Source organism: Cheilinus undulatus, linkage group 19 (assembly GCF_018320785.1).
Source record: "Cheilinus undulatus linkage group 19, ASM1832078v1, whole genome shotgun sequence".
NCBI classification, from domain to species: domain Eukaryota; kingdom Metazoa; phylum Chordata; class Actinopteri; order Labriformes; family Labridae; genus Cheilinus; species Cheilinus undulatus.
Window position 1 is genome coordinate 7605449 of NC_054883.1, and position 19059 is coordinate 7624507.

The 19059-nt window shown below is 38.7% G+C and overlaps 1 protein-coding gene across 1 annotated transcript in view; it reads left to right on the plus strand.

Moving 5' to 3' along the window:
• fam49bb (family with sequence similarity 49 member Bb) overlaps window positions 1-19059 on the plus strand; it is a 62355-nt gene that overhangs the window by 3356 nt on the left and 39940 nt on the right. Inside the window, exon 2 of the mRNA XM_041814193.1 lies at window positions 14591-14678. The gene's annotated coding sequence lies outside the window, so the exon portion shown is untranslated. The remainder of the gene's footprint in view (window positions 1-14590; window positions 14679-19059) is intronic.

Sequence of the window (19059 nt, forward strand, 5' to 3'; positions counted from 1 at the left end):
AAAGCTGCGTGAAGCTTTACAAAGCACATATGATAAATACTGTTAAAAGTGCACACAAAAAACAATGAGGCAGGGCAGGATGGCCATCCGTACCCCCCAAGTACAGTGTCATTCTGGGGAAAATGCTGTCGCAGTTTGTCCAACAGGTCACATATCTGACCAATGATATCTCTTTTTGCTGAATAAGACGTTAACAGGTACAACACAACAGTTACACATCTGCCATGGACATTGGCTTGTGCCTGTTTTTGATGATGACTTATGTCTGTTAAAAGGGCTGATAGTGACCAATACTGATGTTAAACCAATCCATCAGTTCATGCTTTTTGCAAATGTGTCTACAAGGTGCTTTTTAAGCATATTTGATATGTTCTGTTCTGTCCATTTGTTCCTTCATGTTTTTCCTCATCCAGGGTCCAAACTGAAACATTTTTCTTTAAAACAACCTGATTGATTGCAAGCATTAGACATTTGTTCTGCTTGTTTCTCATTCAGGAGTTGGTGGTGGGTCTGGATGCCAGCTTTGTGAAGAGCCCTTGGTTAGGAAGTTAACAGCTACATGCTGTGCTTTTGTTCATTGTGAGGTAAATTTTCCAAATCAACCAGCCACAGTGGCCTACGAGTCATTAAAAGTATCATAACAGAGATTTGTACCAGTAAACAGTAAATTTAATCCCAGACATCTGTCTCTGCTCTGACACAGAGCAAAGAAGCTGCATTCTGATTAGAAGGATTTTTAAAAATTTGAGAGGATCATATTTCCTGTTTTCATGCCCACACCAGCCTAGAGCAGATATTACTGCCTATTTTTTATGATTTTGAAGCTTAATTTGATAAATTTAGAGATGCTTTTCAGGACTGCACTTTGGCCTGGTGATTAATAACACAGTGGCCTGTAGGGGTGGGAATCACTAGTGGCCCCTCGTTATATCATCATGATACTTATGCCACAATTCCATATTATTGCAATTTTAAACATTTTTGCAACACAAAGAGCATTGCGATACCATATATTGCTATCAATACCATTTTTTCAACTGTTAAGCTGATTTAGCATTAGCCTTGCCTCCATTTTTTATCGTATTATCACTGTATTTTATTTTCATGCGGCCCACCTTGCAAACCCCATGTGTCACGTCCATGTTGTTTGTGCCCTGCTTGCATTCTTCATGTCCTCTCCCTGGTGCTGCCATATATGTTGTACTAACTTTCTCCTGCTGTATGACGGTCACAGCTGCCGACCTCACTAGACAAAGGACACAACAGCATCATCAAGTGGACACCAGAGCAACTGATGCTGTTTATCCAGTATCATAGACGTCAGTTCATATTAGCAGTTAATTTGAAAAACATTGATACTTGGCGGAAGATGACACAATTTATCGTCGCGCAGAATATCGCGATACTATGCTGTATCGATTTTTTTCCCTCACCCCTAGTGGTGTGTCATACAACAAGCCTAAAATAAACACTTTACAGGGACTTTAAAATATGAATTTAGGTTTAATGACTTCAAAACACCATGGCACTTTAGATACTATTGATAATTGTAATTACAGAGATTGCATCATTTCAAAGCAAGTGGAATTAATAGGTATTAAGATATTGAAAATGAAGTTACTCCAAGACATTGGTTTAACATCAGTCTTGACCCCCTTGACAGACACTGGCCTTCAGGCAAATAATGTGGCATGAACTGCTGTCAGTAGCAGATGTTTTCTGATGTGTTGCATCACTTAAATGCTACCATCTGGCACAACTAATTCCTGATTCTGACAATCAGAAGAAGTGACTTGTTGATCTGTTTTTGAGGTCTAACATGACAGAAAACGTTGGCATTGTGGGAGACACAAAATCTAATCTAAGTAACATCGTCAGTCGGCTAAACTGTTATTTTAAAGGTCTGTCCCAGCCCTGATTTTCACAACCTAAGTTTGCACTATGGGACCTAAACTAACAACTGGCAAAGAGATGTTAGGGATTCAACTAAAACAATCATTATTTATTCCAAACTGAAGTCCTTTATTTCCGATTTCTCATAATCTACTGATCATTTCATCGTCTTTGACTTCTCACCGAGGCCTATGATTCTGTTCCTTCACCAGCAAATGTACCATCTAGTTTGAACAACTGTGGATACTTTAGCTCGGGTTATAACACAGGAGCAGAGCGAGTGTGGAGGTTGTTATTTTAATTATTCATCATTTTTCCAGGAGTCCTTCGAGGACCTTTAGGGCAGAGCAGCAGAGACATTTTTCATGTCACTGGCTCACAAACAGAGCCACAGTCAGATACCTAGGTGGTATATTCTATTTTTGAGAATTGTTCTCACATTAATAAAAGTGTGCAGTTACTTGTGAATAAATCGTCGACTTGTCTGGTATGTCACAAGTCATAAAGGGGTTTAGTTGCCGCTCCCCTTAAGCACACCCTGTGTCAGAGAGCGGCTGGCCCCCAGGTTGGGTTACTGCAGTTATTCTTGGTATGAGCTCCTCCTCACTCATACTACAAGACTCATCTGCTATTGTTTTACAGTGCAACTTTCTGTGGCTTTGCTGTGTTTGTTTGATAACCACTTTTTAATATCATGACCTTTACCTTAAAATGGAAACATATTAGCTAAAATGAGAATGCATTATCAGCTGATTTCAGCCTTGAAGTGTTGGTTGAAGTCTTGATGTAGCGCTCATGTCTTGTTTTTGTGGTTTGTATTTGGTGGGTGGACATGGTAACTCTGATGTGCTCATGTGGTATCAAATGCAACCCAAAGCAGCTTCAGAGAGCAACAACAACCAACACCTCTCAAGCACTGAGTCTCCACTTAAATTTTATTTCGAAGGCTTTTACTGTGCTGTTTGCATAAAAGCACATGTTTATGTAAGATTAGAATAACTGGAAAAATGAATGCAGATGCCACTAAATTCAGAACTTTTAAGCAGAAAGTCTAAAAATGTTTGGCGCATAACTGGTAGAGAGTGCAAACATGACACCATATTTTGCAGACATTTCATGTAAAAATACTGTGTTGACAGCAAGAATTAAAAAAAATGAAATAAATTAATGTTGTCAAGTTTTTGTCTGTCAAGTACTCTCCGATAACATTTTTAGATGTAACATATGCAGGCCTGAAAATGTCTGACATTCCAGGACATCCTGCCCCTGAAATTATTCAAATTGTTATTCAAATATAGCTTTCAGAGTGTGAAGTTTTTCCTTTTGGATTGAAGGAAGGAGACAGGCCATGATGTAAAAGAGACGCTGAGGTCATACCAGATATTCAAAATAGCTGGTGGAGCAGTCAGATGCTGTAATGACTGTTTTGGACTTTGTATCAAAGCTTTGTGTTATAAGCCATATCCACAGACTCGCTCTTTTTATAAAGTGTTTTTGAGAAGGAATACAATATATTGGATTTTCACCGGTATCTGATTGCAGAGACTTAAAAATCTATTTTAGCTAATACCAATATTGATAAAGATACATGTAGTGAAGACTAGGGCTATTTCAGCTGCGACTATAGACATGTCAGTACACGACTTTTGTCGTTTTTGAAAAGAAAGCAACTCGATGCTGTTCTTTGTTCCTCCTTTAATGAAGAAATGCCATCAGGTTCTGATAAAACTGGCGCTTTAGCAGCGTCCACGCTAATGTCTTCCACCATAATTGCACCAGCCTCTTGTTGCTCCTGTATACGTCACGACTCCGCTGTGCCTGAAAGTACCGCCCCTCGTTGCTGATTGGTCCTGTCACTTTCTAACTGGGCCCAAATGATTTAGATAGGAGCTTTGCAAGATGGATTTGCCAGTGAGAAACACAGAATCGGGTGAATCCATCTGCTATGCAAGGTTAGCAGCAAGGCAGTAGTCATTAAAAACAGCTATAATGACTACTAACTGTTTCATAGCAGGCTGAAAGCACACACCCCTAGTTCGAACCTAAAACTTCAGTCCATAAAATACACTTCAAAGTTAAATGAATGAAGATGAACAAAGAAAAAGACTGCCTTAAACTCCACAAATGTATTACATATGGCCAATTTTTACAGCCAATATTACAAATGTATAAATCTTCTGAAATTATCATTATTGTTTTTATCAAAAATTTACTTTATAAGCTACTATCTGCCAATACAGTACCATGCCAATAATGCAGTGTATCCCTAGTTGTGGGATTAGATTTGTTTTGAATTGGCAATATACCAATATAAAGGGATGCGCAATATCATTGGAATGATATTGGTATATCAGCAGATATTAGCTTCAAACTTAATTGTGGTATTGACAGATACAAAAAAAATCTGCCCAGATTTACAACAGATACATCTGCTGCCCACAATGGCCTATACACTTCAGCTGTATGCATGAGTAAGTTTAAGAAGTTTAACTCGACCTACAGTCATTTGCATACGTATTGGACATGCATGGTGCTAAGGATTCATCACAGGGCCTGGGGTACCACAACCAGGGGCTGGCACACTTGTGTGTCGCTCGGCAGCCAAGGTCAAGCTTGATGTTTTGTCTGGACTTCTGGTGGTTTTCGGGCCCTTGTGACATCCATGGCATGACTAGGGGATTGTGGCAGCCCTACTACCTGCTCGGGCAGCACCCTAGATCATGCTTACTCACCACATCCACCGCCTACTGTTCCCTGAAGGTACTGACTTTATTTTTCCAACAGATTATTTTCCCATGTCCCTGGTAACATGCAAGGACATCCAGAGCACAACTGGGGTTGTGCTAATCCTCCTTCCCACCCAATGGTGATGGTTTCTCACCACATCTGCGCCTTTCTTCAGCCTCAATTGTTTGGGCCATACTACATTCATATTTCAGTATCACAATCACTATTGTCTGAAATGAATTAGTAAATATCAGCATATCAAGCATCCATACAAACAAAGATTGACCTTAGTGTTCTGACTCATACATTAGTTTGGTGAAAAAATATCTTTTACATGACAAATTAAATCTTGTGAACACAACAAAGTCACAAGAACAACTTATCAATTCATGATATGGGAACATACAGTGAGTAGTTGAATGCACTGCAGTATTATTGACATTGTTTATTTATTTATAATTCATAGTGTAGGTAGCAGGCCAGGTCAGGTGCTGCTGTCTTAGCTTAATGCAGAGCAGAGCTGTATTGATCCCTCTCTGTAGCATACTGCTGTTTGCTCAGATATTTGGATTAACTTCCTCTAAGTGATTCAGCCTGCTCAGCATTCTGCTCTAACACCATTATCATGACACGGCTTAATCCTGCAGAGCCGGAGACTACAGCATCATTTAATCTCTACAACACTTTCTCCTGTTGTTGTCATGAATACAGTTTAATAGACAACTTTACATTTCAACAGCCTGTAGAAACGTCACCATTTGATGAGTGATTATGAAGTAAGACTTTGCTCTGACTTCTTTGTGTTAATCTTGTTTGCATGCTGAGTACTCGCGCTGTTGCATGTCTGCTCTTGTCCATAAGCAGATCATGGTTGTAATGATGACATACTTGAGTCACTCAGGAAAGGCTGACTGTGCCCCCCGTCTGAGCAGGCCTTTTTCTGAACATGACTGATTATAAGAGAGAGGAAATCACAAACACAAACTTCATGTGATCTACAAATAACACCAAAATTTGTTAGATTTGGAGCATCTGCTGCTGCCATCTGGTCTGTTTATTTAATAGTTTTTTGATTAACACATGCTAGCTGTTTGTTAGTTCCTCTTTGCTTTAAAGGTTTGTGTTTTTAGCCTTTGGGGGCAGCTGGTAATGTACTTTTGATGTGTGACTCTGATGTATGTGAGTCAGAACATGTGCCAGTTTCTGATCCGCAGCTCAGGCTGTGCTGCTAGACTCGAGCATTCCTCTCAACTTTCTCACATCCGTCCTGTGATGTTGGCTTATCTGAAGCCCTGAGTGTGCACACAATGAGAGGAGAGAGCAATCACATATCTTCTTTTTCTCTCCTCCTGCAGGCAGTCTTTCCAAAGGCCTCCTTAGCGGTGCTCTCATTTGTGCAGCAGCATCCTCACAGCAAAATGTGGAGAAAAAAAAGCAAAGTGGACTTTTCATAGAATCTCCCCACACAAGGTTATAAATAACATGGCCTGCTCAAAAGAAAAAAATGCTTGTCACTTTATGTGCCCCTGCCCCCACACCTTCACACGAGCACAGCAAACCCCTCCAGGCTCAGATTTGAGAAAATCTAAAGAACATGCAGTATCCGTGTGGGATATTCTCTTTTTATTGCTATTTAAAGGCATTTTTTTTTCTCTTTATTACAAAAATAAATATTCTTGAAAGGGTCCTTGTTAGCCTGTTGATGGTGACAGTAATAGTTTTATTACAGTATGCTAAAACAGGCAGCCATGAGATCCTCGTGTGGGCGCCCACATGTCAGTGGACACAGGGAGCAGGGGGAGTCACCACAGATGGCGGATCAGCATGCTAGAAATTCAGATTTTGCATGAAACTGTTTCCGTGCTGCCCCCGCATCAATCCTTACTGCCTTCTATAATGTCTGAACCGTTAAAAATACTGTCCTACTTTTTACCCCGCTGCCTGCATTCATTAAATCACTCCTAGGTTCTGGAAATTTGAAACACTAAAGCCAAATCATCAGCAGCTTATTTGCATTTTTCCACTTAGGATAACTCTCTATTTCCCTCTCATTATTAGCATCGAGTCTGTGATGGAGTTTTCACAGTACATTTTTTAATGTTTGATACGATGCTTGTAAATCTCAAAATATATCCAATCTGTTGTATCACTACAGTAACAAAAATAGAAGACCTAGGTACTCATGATTGGGGAACATCCCATTCTGAATAAACCCAAATGGAGCAGCCAGAGTCATGGATCACTGTCTAAACCACTGATTTACTGCTGATATTTTTTGTGTAATTTAGACACAGTTTTCTCTCTTTGGCTTGTGGCATCTTCTGGTAAAATACAACTGGTGAACTGTATTATTTTAATAAAAACTTTAAAATGTTATCAGTTGTGATTATATAAAAGTATAATCACTTATTTTGAGTGATACTGAGATCAGGATTATTAACATAATTACTGATTGAATTTATAATGCTTAAAAATCTATAAACATGAATTAGTGAACAACAAACATTAAAATTTACCACACATGACAAACGAGCACAACATGGCATGTGGCAAAGTACTCGTTTAATCTCAGTTATCCTTATTTCTAGGGGTGTAGTCAACCAAAGCAAATGTCGGTTGACTGAAATGTCTTCCACATGCCGACCAATCGATTGGTTTTGGGGGAAAAAAGAAAAACTGTCCTGCTAGATCCATCCATCCTGACAGAGAGCTTCTAACAGCACACACTCAGTGTTATAGCGCTGAGCCATGTTGGAGAGATGGAGAACAACTTTCTCAATCCATCTCTGTTATGAGCTGTGAGTGGGCTGCAAATGTATGCCTTTATCTGTTATTTTTCCATGGGTGATATCCACAAAAAACGATAGTGTTTAAAGGGAGGTTTCGGTGCGAGAGAGGGAGAGAGAAGTTGGGCAGGGGTGAGCAAGCAAGAGAGAAGGCGCTGATCTGAGTCATCAATCACCCATCTGTTTGCTTTATTTCCATGGTTTTTAACCACATATTAATGAGAAAACTGAAGTGTTCAAAGTGAGATTTTGGTGTGAGAGAGAGAGGGAGAGAGAGAGGGGAGGTGTTGGGTGGGGGTGAGCAAATGAGGACGAAGCAGCGGACTGCTTTTGAATCATCAATGACCCATTTTTGTCTTGGACTGATACAAAATTTCACATAAACTCGAACTTGTTCTGAAAAAAAAATATGATGGACAAAAATTTCAATGTCAGTGTGCAAACATGATTGGAACAACATGAGCTGGATTTCATTTCTTAACGTGCGAAAAATTTGGACCAAAAAAACAGGCTCAATGTGCAAACGCCTTAACTCCAATATTTTACATCTTTTATTTTTTAAATCAATTTTTAATCATTTTTTTTGAAATAGTTTCTGATGTTAGCACTATACAGTCTATTTTTTGTAAGAATGCATTGTGACTGGGCTGTGGCAACCAATGGCAGGCTGTTCTGTCTTTGTTAAATTGTGCAAGTCTTAACACCTAAATCCTGTGAGATGCTTCCTGTAGCTCATATTGGACAGAACAAGAGACAGAGAGCCTGTGATGGGGCCCTCTGTGTCACTGCTGACAGGAACTGCTTGGACATGCAGGGATCAAATGGAGCTAAGAAAAAAAATTGGGTAACACGTAAATATTTTGAAGACTTTTCCGTTACAGATTGATAATTCTTTTACTTTTCAGTCTCCAAGAGATGAGAGAACAATTTTGTTGATGAAAGTCTTACTTATTATTTTTAACTGTGTGTCACTCTTAAAAATCTTTGAGTTGTAACCTAATTTCTGTTTAGTTTGTTCTTTTGTCTTTAAAGTCCCTTAACATTTTTAAAAATTTAAGTGACATTACTGCAGCACAGCTGCAGCTTTAATCTCAAATCCCAGGTTGTCCTAAAAAAAAGGATGTTTAGAGCTTGACTGTGCACCACAGGGATGATGTTTTACAAGCTTTTTAATACAAAAAGTCCAGGCCAGACAAAATGGTTAAAAATAGCTCAGAGCTCAGAGGGATAACAGTTGAAGAACTGATTCAGAGCCAACCTGTGTGCACCTGCCTATGTTCATATGATTGTTGTGATCAGTTCAGTAAGCATTTTGAATTATAGTCAAAATATCTTTGCCTATTTATATGACAGTAGCATTAAACATGACCCGCTTGTTGCAGCTTATGCTGTGTAATTTACAGACATTAACATTAGACAGCATGCAACACTTCATTACCGAGGTTAACTAAAGATAAGTCTACAGGTTGGTAATTAAATAGAAACTTTTAGGGACCAGGAGACATCACTGTCTCTCCTCTGCTCTCTGTCTGCCTGTTGCAGATGCTTACGTGAAAATGTAGGTTTAAGTTCAATGACTTAATGAAAGGACTTAATGAAACGGATTTGCCAACTAGTGAATAAAACGGGCAGAAGTGGAAGACGCTGGGACTGAGGATGGAGCAGAGACACTTACAGTGCCTCTTCAGTACAGACAAAATCCTGCAACTCCCAGCATATTCATGTCAAGTTGTTTATGTGTTTTAAAGTTCTTCAGAGCATAGCCATTTAAGGCAATCAGAAAATAACATGCTCTGCAACACTGCTTTCTTTGTCTACTGGCACTCCTCTCTCTACCTGGATTGCACACCACTTTACACTAATTGACCAACCAGCTGAGTGGATACCAGCTATTTTTGTTGCTATGTTATTGAAGCATCTATTAATACTGTTTAATTTTTAGTAGAATTTTCTCCTGGCTTAGATATCTGGTGTTTCTGGATCAGCTGCCACTTACATAAAGGTTTAAGCAGTGAATATGATAAAGGCAGAAGACATCGGAATGCTAAACTTGCATGCCAGACTGGGAATGCATAATTTATCATAATTGCCTGGCATGCTGTAAACATTCTGAATCCTGCCGAGATAATTGAGCCCTGAACACTTACTTTGTTTTGACAATTCTGTTAGAGAATTCCTGCTCCTTGTAACCAATCTGGAGAGAATTTTAAGTATGAAAGGATTTTCTGCAACAGCTCAACTCTGCCGTGATGGCTTCAATTATTATGCCTTGTCATCACCAGCTCTCCAGGAGAGGCAGGGGACCTCAAAGTGTCATGGCAACTTGAGTGTTAATCTAAGTTTTTCTTCAAGTAACAGAACCTAGTGATAGGAGTGCCTTAATGGGATCCCACCCTGCTATGATTCATCATGAACTTATAACAAGTACATCATTACTGGAAACCTTTGAACAGGTTTTTAGCCGTTATAATACAGATAGCTGCAGCAGTGGGCTAAAGACACCATACAACCCACTGCAGCACAGAGCTTGTGTTAAAGCCCCTGACAGGCCAACAGAGACACTTTGCAAAGCGAGCACACTCGCTGTATGTTGCTGTCATTACAGACACGACACACTTTTGACCTCAGTGCTGAGCTTCAAGTTACTTATGTTTACATAAACAGGCGGTGTTTGGCTTGTAACCTGGCAGCTCTTTAGGGTCGTTGTGAAACGCTGATGACTGGACTCAGACTGAGCTGTTGTCTGTGACGTATCACTCTACTAACGGTGGTATCGACTATGTATGCACTACAACACAACATGCATTTCAACCAGGGACAACGTTGCAGTTATCCACTCTGTGGCAGACATTTTACAGATGACAGTAATGAAACTGGTTTACCAACAACCCCTTTGCCACATGTTTACAGATGATGTTTTATATTTTGATGTTTTATAGTATCAAAAAGTGTCAAGATTTTAACAAAGTAAGGATCTCCAGTCATTATTTTATCAAAACTTTCACAACCCAAGGCAATGGAGCCGTAACGGATGATTCAGATTCACAGGTTTGTCCAACTGGATTATGGGTGATGACAGTGTCTAAATTGCACAAATACTCTGGCAACAATTTAGTACCAAAGCTGTGTGCATTTTTGACGGTCCAGGGATGTGCTTGTGATTTTGGTGGCTGAACACTATTAAGTGCCCTATTAGATGGACTAATGTTTTAAATGCCTGTGATAATTTTAACATTATCTTCATATTTTCAGCATTGCATGGGTTAAAATGTCCTTTTGTAGAGTGGAATGCACAATATTTATATTCCACCAAGGAATCTCTCATTCAAATAAACAGCAAAAGATGTAAGCAGAAAGATAGTGCTCTCGGTCCACCCTCTGCTTACTTCATCATTTTGAGTTGTGAATTCTTCAATAAAGACTGCACTCCATATTTGTATTTACTAAACAGTAAACCAGTGTTGTCTTTTCATGTGCGGATTTCACATTACGTAGGAGAAAAGCTGTTAAAAGTGGCCTCCCTGGGTCATGCATCGTCATTGATTTACTGTTAACTAAAAACCACCTGTGGAGTTCAGTTTGTTTTTAATGGAGTCATCAATTCAGATCAAGAGGGAAGGGGGTGGATGTTGGAGTTCAGGGCACAGCAGATGTTGGAAAGTAATCCTGGTCCATGTCAGGGAAGCAGCGCAGAACATGAATGAGAGAGGGCAACTTCTAGCAGCAGTTCATGCTTCCTCATGTGACACTCTTTGAAATTACATTCAGCAACAATAAACATAAAAGTATCTGAAGGTGATGTAAGAACTCAATAATGAAATATAACGGGAATAGCCATGTGTGTATTCATAAGCAGTGGCTTGTTTGATAAAGTGGGAATGTAGTCCCTATAATGTTTGTGCGTGACAAGTGGTGGCGGTCCCCTTATGGATCTTATTGATTATCTCGGTGGCCTGCCGCACAGTCACATTCAGCACATGTTTAGCTCACACACAGTTACAGCTGGTCCACACGTTGACCCACATTTATTGACCTCTTTATGTGGTTGAGTTAATTAAAAGGAAAAAAAACCCCAGAACAAAACAAGACAATGTTGTAAAAAAAAACTAAAGAAGTGTATACATGAAAACATATCCTTGGCAAGGTGAACTGTTTTTCCCTCCTAGTGTTAAAGCTGTTGCAATGTCACGGCCTTATAAACAGTTTATTTGTAGAAATCTAGCTCTGTTGCCCATGCACGGTTCATTTTCCTGTAAGTGACAAATCATAACAAAGAGGTGTGTGTTTGAAACATCAGCAAGTGAGTGAGGAGGGTTTATTGTATTGTCTCTCATCATGCTACACTCTCAAACATGATCATGCTGTTCAGTTTACTGGCGTTTTTGTGAGTCCACTTAACAATATTGACTTTCATACTCCTCAGGCTTTAATGTGCTGCCATTACTCAACTTCTCCCATGATGTCACCTCTGTTTAAATGACTTCCTTGAAGTTTTTGTCAGGATAAAGAGCTTCTCATGTGATGTCCCAATAGAAACACTAAACCCCCACAGTGATGCTGGTTAAGTGGGCTGTAGTATTTCCAGTTGATTCAATGGTTGCTGGAAGGCAACACTCACTCAGAGTGCCACTCCTGAATGATCTCATCATGTGGGTCTTTTCCACAGTGGCACTGAGGTGAATGACTGAATGCTTTGATCCAATGTAATCCACAAACTAGCATGACAGCAGTTTCAACAGAGCAGCAGTGATGGCTGTCTTATGCCTCTGCCTTGTTAATAATTAAACGTCTATATATCCCAGTTAGAAGCACTCACAACCAAAATTCTCAGTACATTGATACTTTTTGATACCAAGACTTTAAAGATACAGTCTTTTATAATTGAGAATAAGAAAGTTGCCGATATTGTGTACGTAGTCCTTTTTATTTTTGATTTATCAATATCACCAGTTATATCTTAAAATAACATTACATCACGGAGCCTGTGAAACTCAACAGCAGTATCAATTAGCCAAAACGTTGATCTTCAGATTCTTGCAAAATACAGAACCGGGACCTTATGGACCCAGGTGTTGATCCCCATCCCTAGTCATGAGTTATTCCGGCAAAAATTGGTATCTAACAACTTGGCAAGTCAATTGGATGGCCCATTTCTTTAGTTCAGAATGAAATAACTCAATGATTGACATGGATTTATGTAAAATTTGTGCAGCCATTTAAAGCCCTCTTTTGAGTTTAGAAATGCTTTAACTCTCTGGTAGCACAACCAACAGGCTGATGACTAATGAGTAGGTCAGCGTAATGTTTGGTGCAGAAATTTGAGGTTTTCAGAGGTCCAAATAATAAAACTTTGGTTCACAATCCACAGATTTTTCTCAGATGTGCATAGATGGTGACATGTTGGACAAAATTTTTGGTTAAAAAAAAAAGTACTAGCACCATTAATATGGCATGCTTGTGTTAGCTCAGTGCTTGATTGCAGCATTGCAGAGAAGTTGATATGGCTGTAGACTCTTCTCTGTTTGAGTAAAAGCCATGTCTGCCTTTGGAGCACTGAACGTACTTAAATTGGGTTTGAAGAAGTACTTAATAAAAACTTGGCAAAGCCATTGTTTGCAACCTTTTAGAACTTGAAGTACATGAAGTTGACAAGAAGAAATCTCATTCTTAGGCTGAGTGTGTGCTGAGGTAAATTCACGGAGGATTATACACAGTCCATAGTTTCCTGAAATGCTAATGCGCTGCTCCACATACTTCAGGTCTGACTGTAACTTCTTTAACCTCATATGCTCATTCAAGGGATGATTTGGCCGTATGTTGTGGCCCCCAGCTGTAGGCATGATGCACAGCTGACTCCCATGATGCTCTGCCACAGATGTCATCCACACTGTCCCCAGTGACATGTCGGCTCTATTGAGTTACAAACAAACCGTGTTGTGTTTGCATGATGGAAACCGCTGACAGAATGAGGGATTGTTTTACACTCTCATGTTTTTCTTTCTTCTTTCACCCAGTTGACTCCTACCGGTCATTTTATTCCTGTTTGTGTCTCAGACAACCTCTCTGCTAAAGCTCTAACCTTTTGTCAGGGTTTGAATTCTGATCACATTCACGCATGACCAACGCAGCCACTATTTCCGTGCATTTGTATGCAAGCTGGCAAAGCGAGAAGTGCCGTGGTCCTAATGATCTCACAGTCTACTGAGCTTGTACTCTTAGCCAAGGCTTGTGAAACGAACTTGTGGCTTTCAAAGGCTGCATTGCATCCTAAAAGAGGCTTTTATCTCAATCAGCCAAAAGCTTAATGTGTGTTTTTGGATAAATGTGTGCGTCTCAGTCACAAATTAATAATCTCTAATTGCCACTTTAAAGATCTCAAGCTTGCACTGAATGAAGTCTGTGGTGGTGCAGGAGGAAGCAGGGAGCCTTGTAGAAAACCTGAAGTGAATCAGAGGAAGTGTTGCACAATAGGAAGTGGCACATTTTTTAAGTGTGTCTATTTGTTCCAGGTTTTTATAAAAACCCTGCAATTAGCTCATATTTCACAAGGACAGAAGGACATGAGGACAGAACTTTATTGCATACTTAACCTGCTACCTCTAACCTCACTGGTAAAGTTCCCTTTTATCACTTAATCTTAAAGGGAACTTAAAGTTACAGTGCTGTGAAAAAGTATGTGCCCCCTCTCTGATTCCTGAGTTTTTTTGCATATTTGTCAGACTTAAATGTTTCGGATCATCAGACCCATTTTAATATCTCATAGGGCAACCCAAGTAAATACAAAATGCAGTTTGTAAATGATGATTTTATTTATTAAGGGGATAAAATCCAAACCTATCTGACCCCATGTGAAAAAGTAGTTGCCCCCTGAACCTAATAACTGGTTGTGCCACCCTTGGCAACAATAATTGAAATCAAGCGTTTGCGATAACGTGATGAGTCTTTCACATCCCTGTAGAGTAATTCCACACTGCAAGAAAACAAACTTTTTTTCAAGTTTTATAGATTAGGAAATTGCATTTTTTTAAAAAATTGCATTGAATTTCCCTTTTGGGATAAATAGCTTTTAACTTTTGAATGCTTAGTTTTAAGTAGAAATCTGAAATCAATGAAAATCTAAAAACCAGACCTTAGATTGTGCCTCTGAGTCCTGAGTTTCATGTGATTTTTTTGTTGTGTTTCAGAGGCTGACTTCTGCTGGAGGACTGTGACCCGGGGCCACCTGCCAGGCCGGGCCTCCCTGCTCCTGACAGTATCACAGATCCATTGCTGGTAGGTCCAGAGCCAAGTAACACCTGTAGGGGTGTAAGAAAATATCGATACGCTGATACATTGCGATATTTCGCGTCGCAATACTGTGTCGATAGTTTAAAATGCAGTATCGATATTTTTAAAGTAATAATTTTCTTTGTTGGTGTGGTAGTTTGTGGTGTAATTTCACCCCCTGACTGCTAGATGGTGGTGGGCACCACCAGTTGACTCTTCCCTCTTCTCCTCTGCTTAGACAACGAGGTCACACAAGACTTCCGGTCTGACCGAGCCGGTTGCTCATGCCTACCCAGCAGTGCAGCTTCTTGTCATTAAGTTAAGACATACAAGCTGATGTACCATGAAATATAAAAGACTTCAGTACATTTACTCTATATTGATTTATTTTTTTCTCTTTTCATTTCATGACAACAAATGGGAAAAATCCTCATCTTCAAGTTGCACAAAAAGAGTTAAAACTCTAGATGATGCAGGACCATGTATTTTAGAATACACCATATATTTTTTATTTGTACACTATACATATAATTGTAATACATTTTTATTAATAGCTTAATTCTGTTCTGTTATACTCCATATTAACTTAAAATTATATAGTTATTTATTTCTATAAATAAACATATATATACACACCCACATATACGTACAAATTTCCAGTCTATGTATTTATGTTAAATTACAAAAATATCACAAAATATCGATATCGGCACCCCCATGTCGCAATACTAATCGTATCTCCAGGTTCTTGCCAATACACACCCCTACACACCTGTGAGTCTGTTTTTAAACAACTGTTCCAAAGCAGCAGCCCGTTGAGTCCTCTGCAGAGTATTTTCTCAGTAAGAAGAACGTTTTAAAAATTTGTGTTTGGGCATTTTGCCTTTATTTGAGGAAGACAGGACAAATGATTGAGTTGGAAATCTTAAAGATTGAGTTGGAAATGACATGTGAGAAGGGGTCAACTATGGGGCCTGGCCTAAGCACTATGCCATCTGACCCCTAAGAGGAATAATTTTGTCATGTTGAAAAGCAAAATAGACCAACGACAGATAGAAATTAAAGACAGTTGATTTAATATAATGTAGTACAAACAAAAAAAACAGCAAATCCTTAGAAGTGAGAGGCTGAAACCTCACATTGTTCTATCTGTTTGGGTTAAAAGTGATTTAAAGATGAAACATGCGCTATGATTGGTTTCATAAAAATGATTAGGATTGGGCATTAATTCCAGAGTGTTTTGAACCAGTGGTTCTAGCCTCAGGACCCACCACCACGTTCTTGATGGGGAAATCACAACCAACATTTCTGACTTTTTTCAACCAGTCAGATTTATTTAGTGAAAACTGTTGCTATTTGGATCATAGGTGCTCCAAAAGGTATGACAGAGCAAAGACTGAGACTAATCAGGATGTTTAAACGGTGCATCGTACAAAGTTGAGAACCATTGCTTTAAACAAAATTCATATCCTCTAAAAATGATTTGTATTTTATATTGGTCTGTGTATTTTTTTGTGCTTTGTCTTTAGGCATCAGCCAAAGTATACAGTGCTGTTAATGACATAATACACTTATGGTCTCAGTAGGGAAATGTGTCTCAGGCTCTAGAGCAGCACACATCCAGTAGTCTCCACTGTAGTACAAATAAATAAAAACAATGATTTCATGGGGCGCAGATGGCCTAGCGGTTGGGTCACGCCCCATGTGTGCATGCGGCTGGCCTGTTGCTTTTTTTTTTCCTGCATATTATTTTCCACTCTCTCATCCCTATTTACGACTCAATCCATTATCCTTGTCAGTATAATCTAAGGCAATAAACGTCCAAAACCTAAAAAACGAAAGAATCCATAACTTTAATGTGAAATGCCACACTTTTGATGCCTTCCTGCTCAAGCAAGAACTGCTTTCTGCTGCTGCACAAGAAGTTCTACTCTACTGCTGCCTATATTTTTATCCTTTTTTTTTTTTCTTTTTTTTAATCAAAGCTTGTTGATGATGAGAGTTGGACATACTTGCCAATAGTAGGACACAGCTTGGTTATGCTTCTACTGAATCTCATTTGAGAAAGAAAATCCAGAGAGGAGAAGATGTGGATTTATGCCGTTAGGGTTTTACCATCCCTTGAGTAATGGTGTTCTCTCAATTATGCTAAAAAATAATATATACTTGAGCAAAATATAACTAATATAAAATGAGGATTACTGCCCCAGAACACTGGCTAAAATTGACTGTTCATATTGAATAGGTAACATTAGGTAGCATGAACTAGTTAATGTTAGCCAAATAGCTCTAACCTATGCTTTGATGATGCTGAGGATTTTCTCTTCACAGTCTAAACTGCAGCATTAATTGACCTTAACACATTAAAATGGATAAAACCGTCTATGTTTATAGGCTGTAGGGTTGGGTATTGTTTGGGTTTATCTGATACCGGTGCTAAATTGATACTTATAAAACGGTACCAGTACCTAAGTGGTGCCTGAATCAATACTTTTAGGAGGAGAAAATCTAAAATGGCCAATGGTGCTAAAACTAGTTTTATAAATGCAAAGGCATTAACAATTAGAAAATCTACTTCGAACAAATTTCTACAATTAATTGCAAAAACGTTAACCAACTCTGATAAATTGTACTTTTACTAACAACTCTACCCTCTGCTCTACACTTATTTTTTAATGACTTATTTTTTAAGTCTTTTAAATGTCTTTTAAATGTTAGTCCTACTAAAATTTTCACGTCCATTGACAATTTTAACTACTTATTTGTTAATACTACTTTGTTTTATTCTATTTTTAAGTACATTTAAATCATAAACTATAATGTTATTATAATACATGATGATCTGTTGTTTGTTTGCACACAAACTTCATTCCCCCCACACACAAATCAGGGCCTGGGCCCCCGACCAACAAGTCTAGATTCACCCCTGCTCTCAAACTAATGAACACGCATCATGTACCTCAGGTTGACAATCAGCTGCAGGACAGAGAGGTCTATGATGGGACAGAGTGCAACATCAACAATAACAGAGAAGGAAAGGGACTGAACTTTGACAGAGGTAAAAGTCAGACAGCTTTTTGTCTCACCTCCATTGATCTAAACCACAGAGACACTGCTGCATGCGTCTCTGTCTGCCTTCATACCATCTAAAGTATAAAATAGGAAGTGAGGTAATGCCTTGTCTGATCGTTTATATTACATCCCTGCTGTAGAGACAAACACTAATCCAGTACACAACACACCATGCTCTCCTTCATTAAAGCCTATCGCTCAATGATGACCGCTCCCTCCCTCTGTCTACCATGAATACAACATCCTGATCATTACAAAGAGGAATTTCTCAGAAACAGAATCAAAATGATCGGCACTGTAAATTAGGGCTGGGCAATTAATCACAAATTAGATTAAACCGCAATATGGCAGACAAATCGCAGACAGTGCAACATTTCCTTAACCTGAAATGTGTCAAAATACCAGTTTGATGCAGTTTTCTTTCAGCAGAGATTTTATGCTCTACACATTATGCATACATTCAAGTGTCTTTTTCAGAATAGGGTTACTAAAAAGCCAACGTTTCCTGTTCATTTATATGTTTTTCTTAATTAAAATGAGAATAGCACAAAAAATGATCACCCCCTTGTGTATAGCAATTGATATCAAATTTGCTATATGAGCCAAAATCGCAATTAGATAATTTTTCAAATCATTCATCCCTGGTTTAATTTATCCAATACTGTACTAGTTATTAAATAGAATAAATTATTGCTTGTGTTTTTCGAACTGTACATAAGATGAGGAACCTTAAAATAATTGCATATTAAATCGCAATTGCAATGTTTGGAGGAAAAAATTGCAATTAGATAATTTTTGCAAATCCTTCATCTCTACTATAAAAAGCTACTATATTGGCACGATAAGAGTGGTATTCTGTAGCGCACTCATGTAAATCAATTAAAAAAACTGATGAGGGCACCTGGATAAAAGCCATCTTGGTATCTTAGGTTCAAACAATTCAGACAAATATCTTTAAAAGAACAGTATAAGAAGAATAAACAGTTGTCACTTCTTGAGGCAAGAACCCAGAATTCACCCACTGATGCTGCGTCAGAGACAACACATGAAGTAAATAAAGACGCACCCGAGCAGAGCAGAGACATTACTTTGCAGCAGTGAATTAAATAAAACATGTTCATGCTCTGCAGAACTAAAACAAGTGTAGGCCTACATGAATTAGACTTAGACTTAGACAGACTTTATTGTCATTCAGTATGCAGCAGGTGTGTACAGAACGAGATTTCGTTTGCTTAGGCTTCAGTTTACAGATTCAAGTACAGTGCAAATATATGTGCAAAAAATATAAAAGGTGCAGAAAGATATAATAAAGGTG